The sequence below is a fragment of the Diaphorina citri genome, unplaced genomic scaffold (assembly GCF_000475195.1).
Source record: "Diaphorina citri unplaced genomic scaffold, Diaci psyllid genome assembly version 1.1 scaffold1548, whole genome shotgun sequence".
In the NCBI taxonomy this organism is placed as follows: domain Eukaryota; kingdom Metazoa; phylum Arthropoda; class Insecta; order Hemiptera; family Psyllidae; genus Diaphorina; species Diaphorina citri.
In genome coordinates, this window is record NW_007378974.1 from 31,153 (window position 1) to 55,916 (window position 24,764).

The following is a 24,764-nucleotide window of genomic DNA, read 5'->3' on the forward strand; positions in this document are numbered from 1 at the left end:
CGTGGACTCCCCCATTCAGCAATTTACTTGTGTTCAAGTCAACCCATAAAAAAGGAGAAAGAGGAGAAGAAGAAGGAGAAGGAGGAGAAGAAGAAGGAGGAGGAGAAAAAGAAGGGAAAAGAAACAAACAATAGGACTTGGAACGAATTTGAAGAGCCCAAAAGTGAAGAGGAGTCGGGCCATTAGATTGATTGACTTTATCGTGGACTCCCCCATTCAGCAATTTACTTGTGTTCAAGACATGTAGAGCTGTGTTTTTCTTGGCCTATCTCCAAACGCTGGCTGTGAGCTTTCTTCCAGAAAATCGTAAGAAAACAGTGAGATTCCATCTGTAAAATACCCTACAGGATATTCTATAGCCACAGGTAAATTTACAACATTTTACAAAATCTTTCCCTAACTTTCGCTTTTCGCTTTTCCCTAGGGACTGTGTAGTGAAGGAAAAAGTAAACATCTATTATTTTTCTTGGAAAGATATGGCCAAAGTGGTTTTTTTTTTCACTTGCTTGGGTACAAAATGAAAATAATAATCTTGGAAAGTGCGAGTTTATTATTATATGTATAAGGTTGGTAAGGGGCACTTGCTTGGGTACAAAATGAAAATAATAATCTTGGAAAGTGCGAGTTTATTATTATATGTATAAGGTTGGTAAGGGGGAGTCCAGGAGTATCTGGTATATAACTACATAGTAAGTTAGTAAGTATCTGGTATATAACTACATATTAAATTCTGACTAAGTATTACAAACGCGACCTAGCGCTTACAAGGCAGACGCGCCACCTTCCAAGCCAACTAGGCAATACCCTGATGTGACTGACACTGTATGAATCATGGTGATCGGATTTCAAAAGAAAAGAACCTAGATAAGAAGAGTGTATTTATCTAAAATGCACAGGAAAAGCAAGGATTCTACTTTTTCCTGCAGCTGACAGTTTCTTATTAATTCACTTGTTGGCACAATTCCTTGCTTTTGAAAAAAGTAAACATTGACTCTATCCAACGATTTCAAAGCAAAACAAACGAAATATCTTTTGGCTCGGGTTGGACATACAAAAGGGACAAATTTTCCGTTTGGTTTGAGGTGATGAGAGTTTCGGTTGATATTAGAGTTTGTTCAAACATAGCCAGGAGGGACATGTGGCCATTTTGAAACAAAGGCGCTCTCTCGAGAGTATACTTAACAAGTTTCATGTACAAAAACATTTTCATGTTAAGCTTGTTATTAAATTAGCTGACATTTTCTGTTTCATTAACTCTTGTCTCTCAAATGAACTGAGTTGACCTCTTCCTTTTGATCTCGACTTACGAAAGTTTCTCTTTCGTCCAATTTATTTAATAAAGTTGGTATTTTAGTAACATTTGCTTTTATTCCAATACTTTTCAGATTACATTCAGTCGCTTATCTCCACATTTGTCAACACGTTACTTTTCCTACCTCTCAGAATGTAGTTACAGTTTTCATAGAAAAGAATATTATACGACAAGCACTTACCTACTACAAAAACAAGCTAAAAATACTTGCTCCTTATGTACAGGGTTCAGTAAATACCTAATTCTTTATGGTTCAGTACATTGTTTGCTCAATTTTCAAGTACTGTTTTTCGTGGAATCCTGTCCAAACTTCAACACGCTTATCCTGTAACTGAGGAAACTATAATTTTTTCCATAATAAAAATGTAAATATGATGGAGATAAAGAACCCGCGATGATAAGGAAAAAACTAGCATAATTGAGCATACTATGAAAATATTTATGACAAAACTTTGCGAAAAGAAACTAGAATAGATTTATGTGAAACAAACTGGAATATTCTTTCAACTAATCTTCTAATCTTGTTAGGGAATCTAGGACACGTTGGGGAAATTCTACGAAAATCCCTTCAAGTCATTTGCTTCTGTCTTCAAGGAACAAAGTTTTTAGATGGAAAAGTGATTTTACTTGTAGTATGAGTAGTTAGTAGTTAGATATTATTTTGTTATCCATCAAATTACATACGTATCCCTAAAGACAAAAGGATAATAGTTAACCATATCCATCAAAATAATGATTATTATACCTAATATCATATCACACATATCATATTAATATCATATTATATCTAATATCATATACATAGGAATCAAGATAAATGTAGAAAAAGTGTTTCTTTTACCTACTTTCTTTCATTAAATATCCCATTTTCGTAAGACCAAAATCACATTTGGCAATTTAATTTTTCTCTTCTTCCTATTTTAGTAACATTTGCTTTTATTCCAATACTTTTCAGATTACATTCAGTCGCTTATCTCCACATTTGTCAACACGTTACTTTTCCTCATCATGTTTCAAATGGTCCTCTACTCCAAGATCTTGAAGAATCGATTCGATAAACTCAATGTATTCCTGGTCAAACTTATCACCCGTAGCGTTTATTCCGGAGAGAAGTAAGTATATTTGGCCACCTGGCTTGTAAGCGATAGGTCGCTGATTCGATTACCACCTGTGACGAACTTTATCTGGAGGATAAAGTTCGTTTTCGGCTGGCTTTCTCTTATCCAGTCCTCCATTTTGGGACGATAACACGTCTGTAAGGCCTCCGTTGTTACAGTTCCCTCTCTGTTCATAAAAAGTTCAATTTTAAATCAAACAAGTTCTGTTTAGTAACAAGACTACAAGGAAAACTATTTGAGTGATTCCTAAAATAAATAAATCATAGTGATATAATATATTAATCAAAGCAGAAAGTAACACCATTTGACGTATTTCCCAAGGGTAAACAGCTCCTCAAGTGCATGTTCAATTGTACATAGTTACATACCTACATATGTACGTACGTACATGTACCTACATGAAAAGTAAAAGCTCTATGAATATTGTATGCTAAGAAATAGGTGTATGTAGGAAGGTACTCCAGTTTTTACAAAGGTACAGACATCTCAGTAGGTACCAGATACTCTGAGTGCTTAATATGTAGGTAAGGTATGTGTAAAGGTGTGTCCAAACAGTCGACATGTTGTCGAGGCAGTGTGGACGGTTCAGTCGACATCGATCGACGGCCAGTCAACTATGTTCAGACACATCTTTACACATACCTACAGACCTACACATTAAGCACTCAGAGTATATGGTATCTACTGAGATATGTATTTGCCTTTGACATATCACCTTGAGTTTCATCTCCCACAGTGACAAACAACCGAATCACCCACATTCGGACACGGTTGGCAAACACAAACGTTTCCACATTCTGAACGTCAGCAGCATCTACGAGATTAACCATCAACTCAAACAGCTCGCCGTTCTCCACTATGAACTGAACAAGATATGTGACGCCTTCAACAATAGTTATAACATCCAAATCACCATCATCATTACTGTGACTGTGCTGGGAGTGGCGTCTATGCTGCAGACAACGACTACCAATATGATCAACTTGTTCTACAAGAATGCCAAGATCCTCGGCTTTATTCTCTACGTGTGCTTCTGGATTGGGATGGGAATGTTGTGTCTATTTTGGTTGATCAGCAATATCAGCAGCTTGCAGACTGAGGTGAGTAGAAAAGGGACATGGGCAAAAACATGAATCAACCAACTTTCTACTGGCCTGGACTTCTATAACTTTCAGGATGGAGCCCCCATTGGCTAATGCCACTAGCTCCTCTCACCTATAAGTAGTAAGTAACTTCTTTTGAGAAACTTTCCCGGGTCTATAACGTATAGGCTTCTGATGACAATTTAGGTATAACCCAATTGGACTGTTAGTTCCTAGAAAGGCTGTTCCACACAAAGAGAAGCTGCAAAACTGTTAGAGGATTATTGTGAAAAATTGGCCTCGGAAGGCGTTGCGTTGTTAGGAACTCTGTGGGGAAAATAAAATCGCCTAGCAAGTTCAGAGACCATTAGATTAAAGTAGGTACCTAAAACCATAAAAACGAAGAAAATTGAATAATCTAAACTAGTAACTTCTTTTGAGAACCTTTCCCGGGTCTATAACGTATAGGTTTCTGATGACAAATTAGGTATAACCCATTTGGACTGTTAGTTCCTAGAAAGGCTGTTCCACACAAAGAGAAGCTGCAAAACTGTTAGAGGATTATTGTGAATAATTGGCCTCGGAAGGCGTTGCGTTGTTAGGAACTCTGTGGGGACAATAAAATCGCCTAGCAAGTTCAGAGACCATTAGATTAAAGTAGGTACCTAAAACCATAAAAACGAAGAAAATTGAATAATCTAAACTACCCTCGAACTGTAAAGAACTAAGAAACTAACAAAGCCACAACCACAAAACAAAATTACCATAAACATAGAGACAGCTGGTAAGAGAGGAAGCAAACTACAAAGCCAAAGACGCTAATAAATTTCCACTCTGCAGCTATTTAAAAAGTCAAGACAATAGAAGTTAAGACAAAAGATAGATATCTCCACTCGAAATAGAATAAGAAATGAAATAAGAAGAAAAGGAATTAGAAAATCTCATTAAAAAAATTGCGGAGGTTTTCACAATTCTCCAATCAATATTAAAAGGGCACAGATGAAGAGAAGATATTTTTAAATTTTTAGCCCGTCCTTCCTTTATTATTACGATAGTAATAAAAAAAGGTATAAGGGACGGGCTATTGTATTCGCTTCGGTGTCGTCTGTCGGTCAGTCAGGTCAGTCTGTCTGTCCCCATAGAAGGACTTATCCAAACCTGGTCGACCTATATATCAAATTAAAAAGGTCTTTTTACCAGGAACACGAAAATGGTGGCGCAAATTTTGTCCAGAAAACCAAAAAAAATCTGGTGTGAACATCACACGACTTTCCTTATCCTATTGAATGATGCTTGTTTTTATGTTCTATATTAACTTTTACAATATCTCTAATTGTTTAGTCGGTATAGCTGAAAACCGCCAAAAAACGGTCAAAAACCGCCAAAAAGCGGTCAAAATACCGCCAACCGCAGCACCTATCTCAACCAAACGTTTTGAGTTGCATCCTTGTCACATTTGTAAACTCCATACCAAATTTCAAATCTCTAGCTCATACCGTTCTCGATATATTGTTAAATTACACCGAAAACCGCCAAAAAGCGGTAAAATGCCGCCAACCGTTGCACCGATCTTAACCAAAAGTTTCGTGTCGCATCCTTGTCACATTTGACATCTACATACCAAATTTCAAGTCTCTAGCTCTTACCGTTCTCGAGATATTTTGTTTACAGACAGACACACAGACACACAGACAGACACACCCACGGACCAATGGCTGAAACTTTGGATTTAGGCTCTAGGGACCTCAAAACGTGTTTTGGCACTAAAAACTGACCATCGAAATTTTGACCCGATTACATTACTTTCCTTCCTATAGGATAAGGAAAGTAAAAACTGGTTTTTGGGGGATTTTTTTCTTATTGATCTTAAAATTTGTCGCGACGACCTATGAACTCAAAGCGAGAAAGTTTTAGATAACACTTCAATCGTTAATTGAGGACCGGTTTTAGCGTCACCTATGTTAAGCTACGCCGAGGAAGGCCAATAAATGGATGGGTGACTTAAACATTATATTGGCTATTAGGAAACATCAAAAGGAATAAAGGGAGAACGGGCTCTAGTCTTGATTTTAAATCATTACATGAAAGTAAAATCAAAAAATCAAATCAAGAATAATAATAAACTGAATATTAAACAAATTAGGTAGGTACATAGGTACTGATTTTCTCTAATCACGATCGAATAAACTACGGGCTAAAAAATTCCCGGAGGGACGGGCCCAGCTTGGTATTCATAACACAAATGTAAAAATTCCTTTCCTTCCGTTTTTTCTTTGCCTTTTTCCCTCCTTCCTTCTCTACCTATATTATTTTCGTTCATTTTTTTAAAGCAACTTTAAGTATTCATGAGATCATTAGTATTAAATATACAGGGTTGTCCAAAGAACAGCATAACACAAATGTAAAAATTCCTTTCCTTCCGTTTTTTCTTTGCCTTTTTCCCTCCTTCCTTCTCTATATTATTTTCGTTCATTTTTTTAAAGCAACTTTAAGTATTCATGAGATCATTAGTATTAAATATACAGGGTTGTCCAAAGAACAGTTTTGATGACACATTGTATACATGCAGTGGCAGCCTTTTTTCCAACGGACATCCTGTATACAGTATACCTACGCCTTTAAAAAGAAAATAATAATAATAATAATAAAATAGTTTCTAGGTCATGTCAAAACAAGTGCTGAAGGTTTTCGCTCACATTAATCTCCATATAAATTCTCCGCTGAAATAAAAGCAACATTATGGAAGTTAGTAGGGTTTTTAGTCCGTCCTTCCTTTATTATTACAATAGTAATAAAAATTTTAGGGGCTCTAATATTGATTTTAAATCATTACATAAAAGTAAAATCAAAAAATCAAATCAAGAATAATAATAGTAAACTGAATATTAAACAAATTAGGTAGGTACATAGGTACTGGTTCTCTCCCAACATTATGGAAGTTAGTAGGGTTTTTAGTCCGTCCTTCCTTTATTATTTCAATAGTAATAAAAAGGTATAAGGGACGGACTGTTGTATTCGCTTCGGTGTCTGTCAGTCGGTCGGTCTGTCGGTCGGTCTGTCCCCATGGAAGGACTTATCCAAACCTGGTCGACCTATATGTATATCAAATTAAAAAGGTCTTTTTACCAGGAACACGAAAATGGTGGTGCAAATTTTGTCCAGAAAACCATAAAGCCAAAAAAAAAAAAAAAGTTCAAGTACCCTATTATCTATGTAAATTTCATATGTTACCATAATGTATAGTGTAACTTATGAAAGTGCGCTCCCATTCTATTGTTTGTCTTCGGTACCTTTTAATGTTGTTGAATTTACAGTTCATTGGTTTAATAAACTGTAAACCATTCACCTGAAGAGCATTAATTTCACCATTATTACAAAAATTCCAATGCTTCGACTATAAAACAAAAGGTTGTACTTCAACACTTCATTTACCTACCCATTAAAAATGTTTTGTTGGAAAATGAAATACACTTTGTAATGAAACTGCATAGGTAGGGTCAGTGTGCGTACCTAGGGACAGAAATTAAACTTTTATTTTTCTTTTTTTTTTAGTCCCGAATTTCCTTGTCCTTTTTTTACACTTTGTAATGAAACTGCCTAGGTACCTACCTACCTATTTCAAGGGAATAGAAGGGTGATCAATGATCATCCTTCACTAGTAGATTTGTAGGTAGAGGTAGGTTAGGTATTAACCTATTTTTTATGTAAATTTAATTACAATCTATGTAGATGTACCTAATGAAAAATAATCAAAGAGATTTTTTTTTTCAAATGTGTTAATAAAAATGTTTTTATTTATTTTTCAGGAGGTATAGGTACGTAGGGTATTTGATTTATTTTATTTAATCCTCTCATGATGTAATTGGTTCATTTTACCGGAATAAAAGCAAAATGTTGTATCAATAGGTTCTCCCCTATTTGTACTGTGTGGTAACACAACGAGTGAATAAGATCAAAATCCTATTACAAATTCCATTTGCTGTGCATTTTATTTTAAATTTTCAATTATTTATTAACCTGTTATAAATTTTCCAAGTCTTTTTTAAATACCTACTCCAGAATTTGAGTATATTGTCATTGGATTCGACGGCCAAATTTTTCGACCCTGGACATCTTTAGATTTAGCCGGGTTAAAATTTAACCCTTGTTGATTTCTATTGAATTTTTCTGACCTTTAAACCTTGTTTTGTTTCAGTACGCTAGGGTATTTGATTTATTTTATTTAATCCTCTCATGATGTAATTGGTTCATTTTACCGGAATAAAAGCAAAGTGTTGTATCAATAGGTTCTCCCCTATTTGTACTGTGTGGTATCACAACGAGTGAATAAGATCAAAATCCTATTACAAATTCCATTTGCTGTGCATTTTATTTTAAATTTTCAATTATTTATTAACCTGTTGGGAATTTTCCAAGTCTTTTTATAAAATACCTACCTACTCCAGAATTTCTGAGTATATTGTCATTGGATTCGTCGGCCAAATTTTTCGACCCTGGACACCTTTAGATTTAGCCGGGTTAAAATTTAACCCTTGTTGATTTCTATTGAATTTTTCTGACCTTTAAACCTTGTTTTGTTTCAGTACGCTGCCAGGAGCTGGATAGAAGCAACATTTCAGAAACGAGAATGTATCAAATTCATACCTAGCTCCCAAGATGAACACAGGTAAGGTGTTAGATGTTTCATTTCTAATCAACCTGTAGTGCATAGCACGGAAGACTTTGGCTCTGGAGGTTGGTGGTTCGAGTCCAAGTCATAAAATTTAATGTTTTTAGTGAGGGGAAAGACTTTTGTGACTAGCATTTATGCCCAACACAAAGTCAAATTTCCTCCTATAGCCTTTTTAAATTAAAATCTTCACTAAGCATCTGTTATCTATGCTTAGTATAGAGTAGACACAAGGAGAGTATCTATACTTGTGCTTTTCTGCTTAAACATCGACTTCCCAAGTACTTCTCACCTTAAATTTGGAGGATTCTTAATTTTTTATTTGGCATAAATATCTCCCCCCCCCCTCTCTTTTCCTCCTTACAGAATTTATTGAAAAAGGAACTTGTTGAAAATTTAAAAACAAACTTCCTGCTTTACCTTGAGAAATTGTTTTCCAATTAAAACCTTCCTGAAATTCTGCGCCTCCCAGTATAAACTTATTAATTTTCAATTATTTTTCAATCTTCAAGTTTAAATCCATTTAAACTTTTCACCGGTGCGTACAACTTTTGTGATTATCGTAGAAGTAGAAATCGATAGATAGGTATAATATGTATGAGTAGGTACCAATGTACCATACCTACTTTGTTTGGAATCTCACTTTTTTTTTATGTCCGCCTGTCAGGTCTACCTGATACCTGATGAGCACACACACTATCAGGTAGACCTGACAGGTACGGCTGAAAAGGTCCGCCTATCATAGATGTTTCATTTCTAATCAACCTGTAGTGGTTAGCACGGAAGACTTTGGCTCTGGAGGTTGGTGGTTCGAGTCCAAGTCATAAAATTTAATGTTTTTAGTGAGGGGAAAGACTTTTGTGACTAGCATTTATGCCCAACACAAAGTCAAATTTCCTCCTATAGCCTTTTTAAATTAAAATCTTCACTAAGCATCTGTTATCTATGCTTAGTATAGAGTAGACACAAGGAGAGTATCTATACTCGTGCTTCTCTGCTTAAACATCGACTTCCCAAGTACTTCTCACCTTAAATTTGGAGGATTGGCATAAATATCCCCCCCCCTCTCTCTCTTTTCCTCCTTACAGAATTTATTGAAAAGGAACTTGTTGAAAATTTAAAAACAAACTTCCTCTGCTTTACCTTGAGAAATTGTTTTCCAATTAAAACCTTCCTGAAATTCTGCGCCTCCCAGTATAAACTTATTAATTTTCAATTATTTATAGAAATCTAAACCCTCTCTATTCAAATAAAATGAGGAAACATCTGCACGGCCACGTAAACTTGGAAATGTCTTGGTCTAATTGCTTTTTATGCGACACAACGAGCTCCACTTATCTCTAACCTTCCTAAAAGGAGAAGAAGAACTTTTTAAATTTCATAAAATTCCTCTTTACCACCCACAATAAAATTTGTTCCTCCCCCTCCGTGACTTTAGTGGGAGAAAGGGATTCCACTTCGTGGGAGAGGGGGTTCTACTTGTCTTAACAACTGAAATATTAGTGGGTAAACATCTTGGAAGTTGAAAGTGGGACATAACTTCCCAAAGTCCCATCAGATTAAAATCCGTTTTGCCCTAGTTGGCTTTCTGGAACGATCTACCTTGCGAATAACAGAATATGTATGGGTCACATAGGTCAGTGTATTTTTTTTCTTTTTTTAAAGAGGTTTGACAGAGGGAACTGTAACTGCTATGGTCTTCTTCTTCTTCTTTTACTTAGTCTTTTCCCACTCAAGTGGGGTCGACATCTCGTGTTTCGGTCGACATTTTGTAACTGCTATGGTCTTATCGTCTCGAAATCGAAGAGAGAAGGAAGACAGGATAGGAGAAAGCCAGCCGTTCCGAGAACGAACATTACAAGTAGAAATCGATAGATATAAGTATGAGTAAGTATAGGTACCCTACTCCTAACTATGTTACGTAGGTACCAATGTACCATAGGTAGTATAGGTACCTACTTTGTTTTGAATCTCACATTTTTTTATTATTATAATTTTTTTTTTATGTTCTATCATAATACCTCTAACTAAATTAGGGATAGAATATTAGTATCGAATTTCATGGAAATGAAAGGAAGTTCTAGAATGAAGAGCTTTTAAATCCTATAACCTGATCAGGTCCACCTGTCAGGTCTACTTGATAGGTACCTGATGAGCACACACACTATCAGGTAGACCTGACAGGTACGGCTGAAAAGGTCCGCCTATCAGGTCTACCTATTTGATAGTGAGTGGCTGGCCTTAGGTCATTAGGTGGTAGAGAACACCTTCGGCTTTAATCTCGCCTAGTGGTTATGGTCTTATGGTTACCAATGCCAATAAACCTATAAATGCCCAATTATGATTTCATTAGTTACGGCTGCTTGACTTATCAACCGGTAAAAGAGCATTCGCAGTAACACGCCCATTAGTAGTATTATTGAGTACCAGTACATTATTCCAGTTCTTTTTTGAAAACTTCAGTTTCTCTTAAAAGTTAGGTAATGGAACAAAAAACGAGAATTTTTCTCCGATCGCTTTTTTTCCCTCTTTAAAAATTCAGAAACATGAAAGCAACGTGCACGACGGCGAATAAATAACCTAAGGAAATTAGAAATATCAAATTTCAAAGTTCGGGAAAAACCCCCCTGATGCCTTTGATCTTCGTTCATTTTCTCAGTCGGAGAGGAACTCCTTTGACTCTTACTTTCTTGATCTCGATTTTTTTTTTTTTTTTTGCTCCAAAATTCTGAAGTCGGAATGACGTGTGCTTGTTTTGGATCAAAAGTCAGAACACTTTGAATGTGGACCGATTTTATTGTGTGAATTGAAGGTCATTTTTGTAGTTCTGGGTTTCTACAAATAACCGTTTCTTTTCATTTTGTGCTGATGCCTACCTACATATTATGTACATGTACAATGTAAGTACATCTAATGAAATTATTCTTGGCTAAATCCACCGCCTTCTTGGTATTTGAAAATGAAAGCTATTTGACTGGCGCGGCGTTTTGTCGTTATTTTACGTCTTATCATAGTCGTAAGTCATAAGCCAAGCTTTCAAAAACTCCAAATAAATTCTCCAGCCTCACATGTCAACCTTTTGTGGAAACTTTTGATACTCCATACTACCTACCTCAGGTAAATAATGTCTCTAACAATGGAACTTCTCATCAAACTACATGTACCAACAAAATATATACTCTCGTGAAGCTTTTGTGTGAAGCTCTATCAACAAATCTTCGCCAGGTAGGGAATATAAACTTTCAAACTTTAGGGAACGGGACGGGACGGGGGGAGTGACTGAGCTTCCCAGATTAAAGTTGAAATCCCAGATGAGTTGTTCGGGATTATAGAACAGAAATCCATTTCCTTTTCGGACTTTGTTTGAGTTTGAAAAATGTAAGTTTTCAATATCGTAAGCTCCTTCATTTCTCTTATGAGTCTTGTATTGTTTCGCCATGTGTGCTTCTTTTCTTCTGAGGTTTAGACCTAAGTAATCCCATTTAGATTTTCAGATTTATCTCTCCCCAATTCCGTCCTTTCTGTTTCCGTTTTTCGGTTTATGATTTTCTTTCTTTTCTCTACTTTTTTGTTTAAAAGGAGCACAATAACTCTGGTTATCCATTTTACTCGTTGGTACAATGTACATACATAACTGCGTATGTTAAAGTATTTTTTTAGTATAAAATCTTGTATATTTCAAAGTTATAAACTCGGTAAGGTATCGCAATATGATAAAAACAGGAAACTAGGACGTATCCCACCTACGCACTTTTCTTCTTATTTAAAATATTCCCATTCTCCTCGTAAATTTTACCAGTTTCTAATCAAGGTAGTATTTTTCTTTCGAAGTTTTCTAAAAAAAAAAGAACTTTAATGTTTTTCTTCCCTCCCTGTTTTCCCTCTTCCTGTCTCCATTCTTCCATATTTTCTAGCGCTGTCTTTTCTAAACTTAAACTTAGTGTTTAGTTTTAGTTTGTTATCACTTTTATTTCCTTTCTGTGTTCTTTTGAAATGATCAGACACCGTTGTCCAGTATTCTAACCCATGCCATGGCTCTTTTGTATCTCGTTCCCACTTGTCGTGAGAATGAGTTATCCATTTTACTCGTAGCTACAATGTACATACACACCTGCGTATGTTAAAGGATTTTTTTGGTCATCTAATAAAATCTTGTAGTTATTTACATATTTCAAAGTTATAAACTCGGTAAGGTATCGCAATATGATAAAAATAGGAAACTAGGACGTATCCCATGCACCTACGCACTTTTCTTTTTTTTTAAGAGGTTTGACAGAGGGAACTGTAACTGCTATGGTCTTGTCGTCCCGAAATCGAAGAGAGAAGGAAGACAATTTAAAATATTCCCATTTTAGTCTCCTCGTAAATTTTACCAGTTTCTAATCAAGGTAGTATTTTTCTTTCGAAGTTTTCTAAAAAAAAGAACTTTAATGTTTTCTTCCCTTCCTGTTTTTCCTCTTCCTGTCTCCATTCTTCCATATTTTCTAGCGCTGTCTTTTCTAAACTTAAACTTAGTGTTTAGTTTTAGTTTGTTATCACTTTCCTTTCTTCGTCTTCTCCTACGCTTCCTCCTTCTTTTTCTCCTCCTCCTACTCCTTCTTTTTTTCTTCTTCGTCTTCTTCTTCCTCCCCTTCTTCTTTTTATGTCCCAATTTCCTGAGGTTTAGGTACAAGCTGCTACAATCTACAATGGCCAGGACAACAAGTTCGTTAAAGATCTTCAGTGTTAAGGAAATTTTAGTATTTCAATTAAATTTTTCCAAGTTCCCTCGTTTCTCCTCCTCCTCCTCCTCCTCTGCCTCTTCGTCTTTCCTCCTATCTTTTTTTTTTATTTTCAAAAATTTATCCATTTTCCTTCTACCAGTGGCGAGTATTCCATGCAAGCTAGGGAAGCTCCGCTTCCATTCCTCTCTACAAAACGTTTTTCCTATGGTGTTTGTAGCTTCCCCTTTTGAAAAGCTCACGCCACGCCCCTGCTTTCTACATGTTTTTTTTTTTTTTTTTTTTTTTGAGACAATTTTATCCTTGTAGGTACTTCCTATTAAAACCTGGCTTCAACCACTGAAAATGAGATTTGTCATAACCAGTAGGAGCTCGTTAGCGGAACGCCCCGCCAGGTCAAAACAGTTTGACAGTATTTACATTCTTTAGCAATAACGTAAATACGGCGTACGCTCAGACGGTCCGACAAACCACACGATCTGGGCGTGAATGGCCGGTATATGTAAACGGTAAGCACCTCAGATGATAGTCCCCTTTCAAAATAAATTTAAAAAAGCAAAAAAGAAGGGAAAAACTTGTACCGCCACGTTGGAACACTAAAGTTAAGCAACGTCAACTGTGGTGTGATGTGTTGGAGGACTGACTGTCTAAGCACAGCACGTAGTAGAGGACTCTGTTATTGGACAAAGCTCTCCACTAATCTCCTTCGCCCGATTCAGCTAATAATTATTCTTTTTTAAGCTTCTTTTTCCAGTCTAAATTTTCCATTTAACGTTGTGTTGGCGAAATCCAACCATAAGTAAAGGAAACTACTCAATTAAGACTGAGGGTTGAAAAGGTACTCAGCAGAATGTACGTGTAGACGTGAAAGTTGAGATTTCCACTGCAAGAGTTTCACAGAAAACACTCGGGGAAAGTAAGACGTTGCTAATTAAGGAGTTCTCCAGAAGTCCTGAGGGAATTTACCTACATTTTCATTTTCTTGTTTCGAAATTAGGTGAGAGAGCCTCTCCTCCACCTTCCATTTGATGTGAGAGGTTTAGATAGGTCCTTGAGGACTCGAGGGTCATTTGTGCTAAGGAGTGGTAAGAGTGTTTTGCTATGAGGATTTTCCCGGGTGTTTATTGTTACAGTGGTTTTCAACCTATGTCCAATGGGATAATAATTCGATAATCAAACCTTTCACTGAACGTTGCATTGTACTAAGAGCTGAAACTTAAAAACCCAAGAGCTTAAATTTGCATGACTAATTTGGTCCCTAGGTGTAATAATACCGTTGTCCCTACTGGCGGTAAAAAAAGCACGTTCATGCTGGGAAAAAATGCCCTTCAGGACTTTCCCTATGGGTATTCATACTTTCATACTCAATGTTATTCAACCGTAACGTAGTAGAGGTAGAGAGTAGCAGCTCCTGAGGGAACTCACCTATATTTCCGTACTTTGAACTCTGAGGTCCAATGGTAAATATTTTCAAATCCCGTAGAATTATGATTGCATGTTTTCCTATATTCAGAAGTCGTATAAAATGCATAAATGTGCAAAATTGTGAATGCAGCAGTCGTGTTGACTCTGTTGCTCTCCAGAGTCAACACGACGGGACGGGAGTGAGTTATCAAAAAGAAGCGTCTCTCTTCTGTGAGCTGTGAACTACTCAGTCAACGAGTCAGATCCTAAAACATGATACTCGTCTTTAACTCCCTACGGCCAGCCACAGGTAGACCTTATTAAGTTCGCCTGTCAGGTCTACCTGATAGTGTGTGTGCTCGTCAGTTAGAACTGACAGGCTGACCTGATCAGGTGTACCTCTCAGGTCTTCCTGATAGTGAGTGGCTGGCCTACTTCTGGGGCAGAGGGACTCTTTAGTCTTATTTGAGCAGTATAGGTAGTAGGGATAAATCTGTAAATAATAAGCAGTGAGCACTATTAATAAAACAATAATAAAAGCGTTCTTATGACTATTATTTACTGTATGGACGTGAAAATAAATGCCATAATACTTCTTGATATTGTGGCGAGAGTTTCAGCCACATATTTTTGTAAAGATTTTGATTTAGTTTTCCCAAATAAAATTCAGTCGATATCAAGTTTTCCACACTGGAAAGATTTTGATTTAGTTTTCCCAAATAAAATTCAGTCAATATCAAGTTTTCCACACGAAACGTTTCCTCCTGTCTTTTCCTTTCAATGTCTCTCGAAGGAGATCATAACTCCTCAATATAAAAAACGAGCTGAAATATAATTTTACTTTCATTCTCTTTCGCTCATAAAACTTTTATAAAATCCAGCTTTCCCTCCATCATCTGACTTTTCCTCAGATCCTGTCAAAAAAATTAAGAACAAGAAAAAATCTTTGGGGTTCACAAAAAACAAGAATGAAAGAAGTAAAAACAGATATTTCAAAGAGAGAAAAATAAATATACATATATACGTATAATCATAAATATATAGATATATAAAAAAAATGTTTACTAAATTAATAAAGTGCTCTGAATTACATTTCTCGCCAAGGTATTTTTTTTTTTTTTTTTTTTTTTTTTTTTTTTTTTTTTTTTTTTTTTTTTTTTTTTTTTTTTTTTTTTCAGTTTCTGATTGGTTGAGAAATTGAGAATTGAAATGCATAAATAAATTCAAAATCCAATATAACTTTCATAATAAAATTTAAAGATTGTAGTTAGGTATCCATCTTTCTGATATGCGGACCTTAGTTTGTCTTTCATAATGGAATCTAAAGACTGTAGGTAGGTATCTTTCTGATATGCGGACCTTGGTTTGTCTTCCCAGATCCCACTTGATTCCAAGGAAGAAAATTTACTATCGAGGATAAAGAAAACTAGGCTCTCATAAAGCTGAAATATTACTCAACTAATTCCCCATTGTAAAGGCAAATTTATGGGGCCTCTAAACAAACTTGTCCAAAGAAAAATCCAAGATATTTTCTCGAGTTCTCTCGCCAACAGTGAAGTTGGAATGAGGCCAAAGGTTTTTTTAGTGGGGGGTTTTAGCGGAGCTTGGAGGAAAGCGAATCCTGTGGAAGAAGTTGAATTCCGTGAAGTGAAAACGGACCAACTCGTTATCTGGTAAGTTAGAGAGGTTATAACTGGGGTTACTTGCTGGCTCCTTTGTCTCTAATAACAGTAACCTGGGCACTCTATGCACTTAAAGAGTTTAAAGTGTGTGAGAGAGAAAAAGCAAAAACCAAATCACCTTCACAATCCCGTTTATCCTGAAGGCATAAGAGGTTCGTTCTCAGAACGACTGGCTTTCTCCTATCTCCCTTCTCTCTTCGCTTTCGGGACGACAAGACCTTAGCTATATCCAACCTAAAAAAAAAAAAAAAAATGGAGGTTTGACCTCATACCCTCCAGCTCCTGAGTCCACCACGCAAACCACTACATCATAGAAATCTAAACCCTCTCTATTCAAATAAAATGAGGAAACATCTGCACGGCCACGTAAACTTGGAAATGTCTTGGTCTAATTGCTTTTTATGCGACACAACGAGCTCCACTTATCTCTAACCTTCCTAAAAGGAGAAGAAGAACTTTTTAAATTTCATAAAATTCCTCTTTACCACCCACAATAAAATTTGTTCCTCCCCCTCCGTGACTTTAGTGGGAGAAAGGGATTCCACTTCGTGGGAGAGGGGGTTCTACTTGTCTTAACAACTGAAATATTAGTGGGTAAACATCTTGGAAGTTGAAAGTGGGACATAACTTCCCAAAGTCCCATCAGATTAAAATCCGTTTTGCCCTAGTTGGCTTTCTGGAACGATCTACCTTGCGAATAACAGAATATGTATGGGTCACATAGGTCAGTGTATTTTTTTTCTTTTTTTAAAGAGGTTTGACAGAGGGAACTGTAACTGCTATGGTCTTATCGTCCCGAAATCGAAGAGAGAAGGAAGACAGGATAGGAAAAAGCCAGCCGTTCCGAGAACGAACATTATCCCATCAGCTTAGTTGGTAGGATAAAATCCGCCCGGGCGGATTTTATCCTACCAACTAAGCTAACTAGGCTGGCAAAAAAGATCTTTTATTTTCACTGCCCTGACGCAAAGACCAGTCCCTATAATATTTGGTTCATCTACTACACCTCAAAGTTTCCATTATTTTCCCTCAAGTCAAACCATTTTTTTTTTATCAAACAATGTAAAACAAATTCAAACAATACCAACTTGGTAAAACTCTCACCCTGCCTCCTCCCCTGATAACGAACGTGTGAAGTGCTGAAGTTCAGTAGAATCATTTCAGCTAAGGTTACACTTCTTGCTGATAGTCAAACTCAGTCCAGCTTTAAGGCAGGGATGTAGATTGTAGGGGATGGAATATGGAATGGACCTTAAATTATAATTTCTATGGTCGCCTTAAAATGAGTGAGATAGGCAATGTGCAACACACAAAACACGATTTCCCAAAGTCCTAAAGCAGGGGATGGGCATTGTATTTCAGAGCTCCGCATTTCCCCATAAAGTTCAGGGCAAAGAGCTGGAATAAGTAGGGCCATCGGCTATAATAAACGCCCTATGTCACTGCGACCGGGTTAGATCTTTTGTGACTTTCCCTGGGGCAAAGAGCTAGTCAAATATGCACTTACACATTACATACATAGAAACATTAATTATTTATAACATACCTATGTAAATAGTATCTAGGTCTATACATATTATTACAAATATGTAGTACGTATGCGTAATATAACGTAGCGACTTTCTCAAAAAGCTTCTCAGTCAACAGAAGTGTCAAGTGTCGCATTTACATTTCACGACGAGCAAATATTGTCATGGCCTTTGAAAACGACACTTTCCCTTTCAAACGAACTCTGTGACGCGGATTTCTTTGTTCCAAAGAGATTTCAAATGCATGAAGAGCACTTGTCTTGATTTTAGCCTCTTGTTTACTTCAATTCTCTCCTCTTTTGAGTTTTTTATTAGCTCTCTTTCGTCGTCTTTTATTTGGATTCCTTTAATTCCTTTTATTTGGATTCCTTTTATTTCCTTTCTGCGTTCTTTTGAAATGATCAGACACCGTTGTCCAGTATTCTAACCCATGCCATGGCTCTTTTGTATCTCGTTCCCACTTGTCGTGAGAATCATCCGATTTCGTGTCGGATGACCTTGTGGAAATCTAATTTAAATGAGAGTGTTCCCTACACACGACACGATTTTGTTTCCTGTCCGACACAAATTTAGACCACTCACGGTGTGGGAGATGAATGGTGGTCCTAACTGTCGCTAGAAAGCAGGAAACTCAGATCCTGCCATACAACGGTTTTTGGGTTTTCCTGTTTTTCAATGACCGGTAGGATTGTCTGTCCCATCAAAAGAACGACCATTACGTCGGATATCTAGACCCTCTTCCTTCGAGCCATCAGAGTCAAGACTTGGGAGGGTTGACTCAAAACCTTTATCAAACCTGGGTATATCTGTGTCAAACATGTTTCGTCACATTGTTCAAACACCTACCTACACACATTACGCGGGACTTAAACGCTTTGAAATTCAGTTTATTTAGTTCAAGAATGACTTGTCATCTACGAAAAAGCTGCTCTAGAAATTGGAACGTCTAAAACTCTAATTTAATGTTATGAAACATGCTGGATTGCTGCGGGCTACACAATATTACGACCCTCTTGTGTTAACATCAACATCTTACCTAGATTATTTTGACTAAGAACGGTTTTTGGATTTTCCTGTTTTTCAATGACCGGTAGGATTGTCTGTCCCATCAAAAGAACGACCATTACGTCGGATATCTAGACCCTTCCTTCGAGCCGTCAGAGTCAAGACTTGGGAGGGTTGACTCAAACCTTTATCAAACCTGGGTATATCTGTGTCAAACATGTTTCGTCACATTGTTCAAACACCTACCTACACACATTATGCGGGACTTAAACGCTTTGAAACTCAGTTTATTTAGTGCAAGAATGACTTGTCATCTACGAAAAAGCTACTCTAGAAATTGGAACGTCTAAAACTCTAATTTAATATGAAACATGCTGGATTGCTGCGGGCTACACAATATTACGACCCTCTTGTGTTAACATCAACATCTTACCTAGATTATTTTGACTAAAACGTAAAGCCCTTAACCCTTGTAGGTACTTCATATCAAAACCAACTGCAGGAAATAAGATCTATCCCAACACTAGATTTACCTTAGGGGAGACTGGGGCTAGCTGTTGGCAAACAGAAAATAACTTGAGTATGTAACAGTAACGTAAATACGGCCACGCTCAGACGGTCTGACAGATCACGGCCTGGGCGTGATGAATGGCCGATATAGCACATCAGATGGTAGCCCCTTTCAAAATAAATGTTGAAAAAGAAGGGAAAAAGCTTGCTATGTCACTTTAGAACACTAAAGTTCAGCAACTTTAACCGTGGATTGTTGGAGGAGTGACTGTTTAAGCACAGGACCTAGTGGAGGACTCTATTATTGGACAAAGCTCTCAACTCTAATCTCTTCCCTCTGATTCAACTAACACGACCATTGACTACCATTAAAAGCTTGGTTTTCCAATCTAAATTTTCCATTAAACGTTGGGTTTGGGTTTGGCGAAGTCCACCCATAAGTAAAGGAAACTACTCAATTAAGATTCAATAGGGTTGGAAAGGTACCTACTCAGTACGTGTAGACGTGAAAGTTAAGATTTCCACTGCGAGAGTTTCACAGAAAATACTCAGAGAAAGTAAGACGTTGCTAATTAAGGAGTTCTCCAGAAGTCCTGAGGGAATTTACCTACATTTTCATTTTCTTGTTTCGAAATTAGGTGAGAGAGCCTCTCCTCCACCTTCCATTTGAGGTTTAAGTCAGGTCGTACATTTAATTTGGATGGGCAAGTTCTATTTTTATCTATTTTTTTCTGTCTTTCTTGAGTTGAGTTCCTCAAGGCATGGCCGTTCATGTCACTCATGGACCACTAAATGGAGTAGTCTTGCTCGGTGTAGCTTAAAACAAAAACGAACCGGAAAATAGCCTATAACCTTCACGGGAGTGCAAGCAATAAGTTGACAAAGTGGTAAGAGTGTTTTGCTATGAGGATTTTCCCGGGTGTTTATTGTTACAGTGGTTTTCAACCTATGTCCAATGGGAGAATAATTCGATAATCAAACCTTTCACTGAACATTGCATTGTACTGAGAGCTGAAACTTAAAAACCTAAGAGCTTAAATTTGCATGACTAATTTGGTCCCTATGTGTAATAATACCGTTGTCCCTACTGGCGGTAAAAAAGCACGTTCATGCTTGGAAAAAATGCCCTTCAGAACTTTCCCTATATTCATACTTTCATACTCAATGTTATTCAACCGCAACGTAGTAGAGGTAGAGAGTAGCAGCTCCTGAGGGAACTCACCTATATTTCCGTACTTTGAACTCTGAGGTCCAATGGTAAATATTTACCTTAATTTTACTTTTACTTTTTTTCTCTCCCATTTCGTTTTTCCCTTCTTCTTCTTCTTCTTCGTCTGTTTCTCGTTCTTCTTCATTTCCTTTAATTCATCAGGCACCCGGATATAAGCCTTGACATCAGCACATTGATTAATTTCCTGACCTGATGTCTGGGTGACTTGGTGACACCTAGATTTTCCCATCTTTTCATGATAGTGGAAATTCAAAATCTAATATAACTTTCATAATGAAATTTAAAGATTGTAGTTAGCTATCCATCTTTCTGATATGCGGACCTTGGTTTGTCTTCCTAGATCCCACTTGATACCAGGGAAGAAAATTTACTATCGAGGATAAAGAAAACTAGGCTCTCATAAAGCTGAAATATTACACAACTAATTCCCCATTGTAAAGGCAAATTTATGGGGCCTCTAAACAAACTTGTCCAAAGAAAAACTGCGAGATATTTTCTCTAGTTCTCTCGCCAACAGTGAAGTTGGAATAAGGCCAAAGGTTTTTACTGGGGGGGTTTTAGCGGAGCTTGGAGGAAAGCGAAGCCTGTGGAAGAAGTTGAATTCCGTGAAGTGAAAACGGACCAACTCGTTATCTGGTAAGTTAGAGAGGTTACTGGGGTGACTTGCTGGCTCCTTTGTCTCTAATAACAGTAACCTGGGCACTCTATGCACTTAAAGAGTTTAAAGTGTGTGTTTAAAGAGTTTAAAGTAGGTATGTGAGAGAGAAAAAGCAAAAACCAAATCACCTTCACAATCCCGTTTATCCTGAAGGCATAAGGTTCGTTCTCAGAACGACTGGCTTTCTCCTATCTCCCTTCTCTCTTCGCTTTCGGAACAACAAGACCTTTTTTTTTTTTTTTTTTTTTTTTTTTTTTTCTAGGGACACTCCCCCTAATAGTGGAACCTCACAAATTATGTCTCTCATCAGGTTTGAACCACAGTCTTCTCGATTATAAGTGAAGGGATCGCAATTAAAGGGATCCAATTGAACTCAATGGAGCAGTGGTCCATTTTGAAGTGGTCAGGTTTCTCGGAAGGAAAATACACCTTGGGTGTCCAATGTATCCACACTCCCGACCCGAGGGAGTGATGCGATTCTCTTTTCACATCTGGATGGATGCCTCTGATTCAATATTTTCTGAACGGGATACTTCGTAAAGTAGCATTATAACTGGAGAATGAATTAGAATACTTTGTCTTCACTTGACTAGGGTGAAGACAAAGTATTCTAATTCATTCTCCAGTTACCTCTGATTCTACTTTTTTTTAAGAGGTTTGACAGAGGGAACTGTAACTGCTATGGTCTTAGTAATCCTTCTCTTCTTCTTCCTCCTCCCCTCTTCCTCCTCCTTCTTCTCTTCCCCCCTCCTCCTTCTCTTCCCTCCTCTTTCCTTCCTCGCCTTTTGCTTTCTAATCAACAAGTCCAATTTGTTTCTATTTATTTTCTTTCTTCTTTTCATTACAAAACTTTTGCTCGCTGTTGAAATGAAGGAGAAAGTGGAACAGATAGGTACAGAAACTTGTCAGAGTAATCGATAGTTTTTTTTTTTTTTTTTTTTTTTTTTTTTTTTTTTTTTGTTTATTGTATTTTTTTTTTGACACAGGAGCAGATATTTCTGTCATTCCTCCTACGTTTGTTGAGAAGAAAAATATCTCCCCAAATAGATTTCTCTATGCTGCTAACGTAGTGAGATAGTTAAAATGCTATAAAAAGCGCTGTCAAATCTAATTAAAAATCAAGGTAAAGAGGTAAACATCTACCTGGATTTGTAGGTTTAAACACCTATACCCAGATGTCTCGGTAGGTATTGTGTACCATTATACCTACACCTTCTCAGATTCGTAGGTACACTGGCACACCCTCCGACCGGACCGGTCTAAAAATCTACCTATATTTAGTGTATCTTGGTACCTACATACGAGTATGTACATATATGAACAACTACCTCAAAATGTTTAGGTAGGTACCTAACTACATAGTGGACCATATCGTGGGAGGAAAAAAAATACCTGACACTGTCCCATTTTGTACTTTGCTTCGTACTTTATTTAGGTATGGGAAAAAAAGAGTCAAGGGGGAAAGGAGTAAACTTTTTTCCCCAGAAATTGAGTCTGAAATTTGAGAAGGGAAAATAGAAGAGTAGAAGGGAAAAGACTGAGGGGACGTGTGTGTAATTCGGATTTTGTTTGTACGGAACTTTGTTTAGACGAAAAGCTTTTGACGCCATTAATAGAGTGTTTAGACAGATGAAGCCATATCCGTTGGGCTTTTATTTTTGCCCATGTGGGCGTTAGGAACCTGAAAGAGGTACATAATATCTATAAACAACGACAGATGTGACCTTTGAATATCTGCGTAGGCCTTTAGGTATGTATAGATAATATGTATGTGGGTAGGTGCCTAATATATTGAATACGCATTCATTGAATTGACCATCACCTACTGATGGATATAATGCTTTGGACAACTGATGCGTAGGTAGTTGTATTAAAAATTGAATACTTTTTTTTCTATTTCTAAATCCAATCGAACCCGTGGCCTAGCGCTTACTGCCAACCAAGCTAACTAGGCTGGCTTTCCTGAGCTTACCAACCTGTTTTTAGCTAAAGCCCCACCAGAGGTGAGCTATTCATTTCTAAACAAAGTCACAACTTTGGGTCGGGGTTGTGTTTTTGGTCTTTTGGGTCACTTACTAACTTACTATATAGCAAGCTATTCGCTATGAAAACTCATTTTGATATTTATATATATTGGTCTGTTTCAGATGTTGCTGCGGTCTCTCGCTCACATTCCACTGTGGCACGGGCGTCACAAATGCCGCCACTATCGACACCCGACAGGGATGTAGATTGTAGGGGATGGAATGGACCTTAAATTATAATTTCTATGGTCGCCTTAAAATGAGTGAGATAGGCAATGTGCAACACACAAAATACGATTTCCCAAAGTCCTAAAGCAGGGGATGGGCATTGTATTTCAGAGCTCCGCATTTCCCCATAAAGTTCAGGGCAAAGAGCTGGAATAAGTAGGGCCATTGGCTATAATAAACGCCCTATGTCACTGCGACCGGGTTAGATCTTATGTGACTTTCCCTGGGGCAAAGAGCTAGTCAAATATGCACTTACACATTACATACACATAGAAACATTAATTATTTATAACTTATGTAAATAGTATCTATACTCGTACATATTATTACAAATATGTAGTACGTATGTGTAATATAACGTAGCGAAAGCTTCTCAGTCAACAGAAGTGTCGCATTTACATTTCACGACGAGCAAATATTGTCATGGCCTTTGAAAACGACACTTTCCCTTTCAAACGAACTCTGTGACGCGGGCCACATGCTACATTGGCAGATACTTCGCGGGTCACATTCACAGGTTTGGAGGCTCGTATCCAGGATTTTCTTGAAGGGATGTGGGGTGGAAGCTCCATTTTCGTAGTCCACCCCATACTAAAAGAGCGAAAATTAGGCCGTTAGTTGGAAATCGCTGGCCTAGGTCCTGATGGAGCGTGACCTACCGAACAAAGATCTCCAACAACCAGGCTCCTATTAGATACAACTAAGAGTCTAGGTACCTATACTTTTCACTACACTATTTTCGATCAACATCGCCCTTATGTCCGCTACTCATGCTCAGACGGTCGTAGATTGAGTGGTGGGTATTGAACAGGTCCACACTATTTTTCCCATTAAACTTTTTTCCATTCCACCAAAATTCTTTGATCTCACCTAATTTATAAGGGTTCCCCAGTCGATGAACTTCGGTCGACCAGCTGTAGTGTAGATGGACATAAAGGCAGTGAAGGAATCGACTATAGTGTTAGAATACAAATTCAGGGAGGAAATGCTAATGTTATTGACAATGCTTCGTCTCCTGCCTCCTTTTCTTCCAAGTGCACACATTTGAAATTGTGCATTATGTGTCGAATCATTGAGGGAAAAGTTTGTCAGGCAAAGTACTTCAATTACTTCGGGTAAGGAAAAGCGTGCTGAAAGCTCCCCGAAAATTTCAAATTTTTCCATACAGACTCGGGGACGGGGTTTGTTCTTTTAAAAAGCACAAAGAAAGCCTCCAGGCGCGCCACAGTGAGTTACCGTGGAAAACAATGTTTCCATTTTCAGCAGTGTATTCACGAGAGATACCTCCTCGAATTGGGGGAAAAACATCAGAAAAAACTCCCATTTTCTGTAATTTAAAACGGAATTACTTTTTAGAAAAAATCCCATTTAGAAGCAAAATTTCCCATTTGAAAATGTTTTTCGAGCTCGTGTACCCCCGAACGATAGTAACCTACGGCTCTCATCAGGTAACAGAGAGTAATCAGAGTATTATAAGCGGAAGTTTCATACCCTCCTCCCTTCTGTTCATTAAAAAACTTCAACTGAGGGAAGAGGTAGGGAAGTGGGTACCCTGTACTTCATGTATAGTTTAAAAAAAAAATAGAAATAG

General features: G+C 37.4%; 1 long non-coding RNA gene across 1 annotated transcript; it reads left to right on the forward strand.

The window, feature by feature from the left end:
• The first annotated feature begins 8,088 nt into the window (after positions 1–8,088).
• Positions 8,089–23,128, forward strand: LOC113470384. The gene is made up of 2 exons (XR_003393453.1): positions 8,089–8,178; positions 23,069–23,128. It is a non-coding gene; the product is annotated as an uncharacterized LOC113470384 (long non-coding RNA).
• Positions 23,129–24,764: the final 1,636 nt, after the last annotated feature.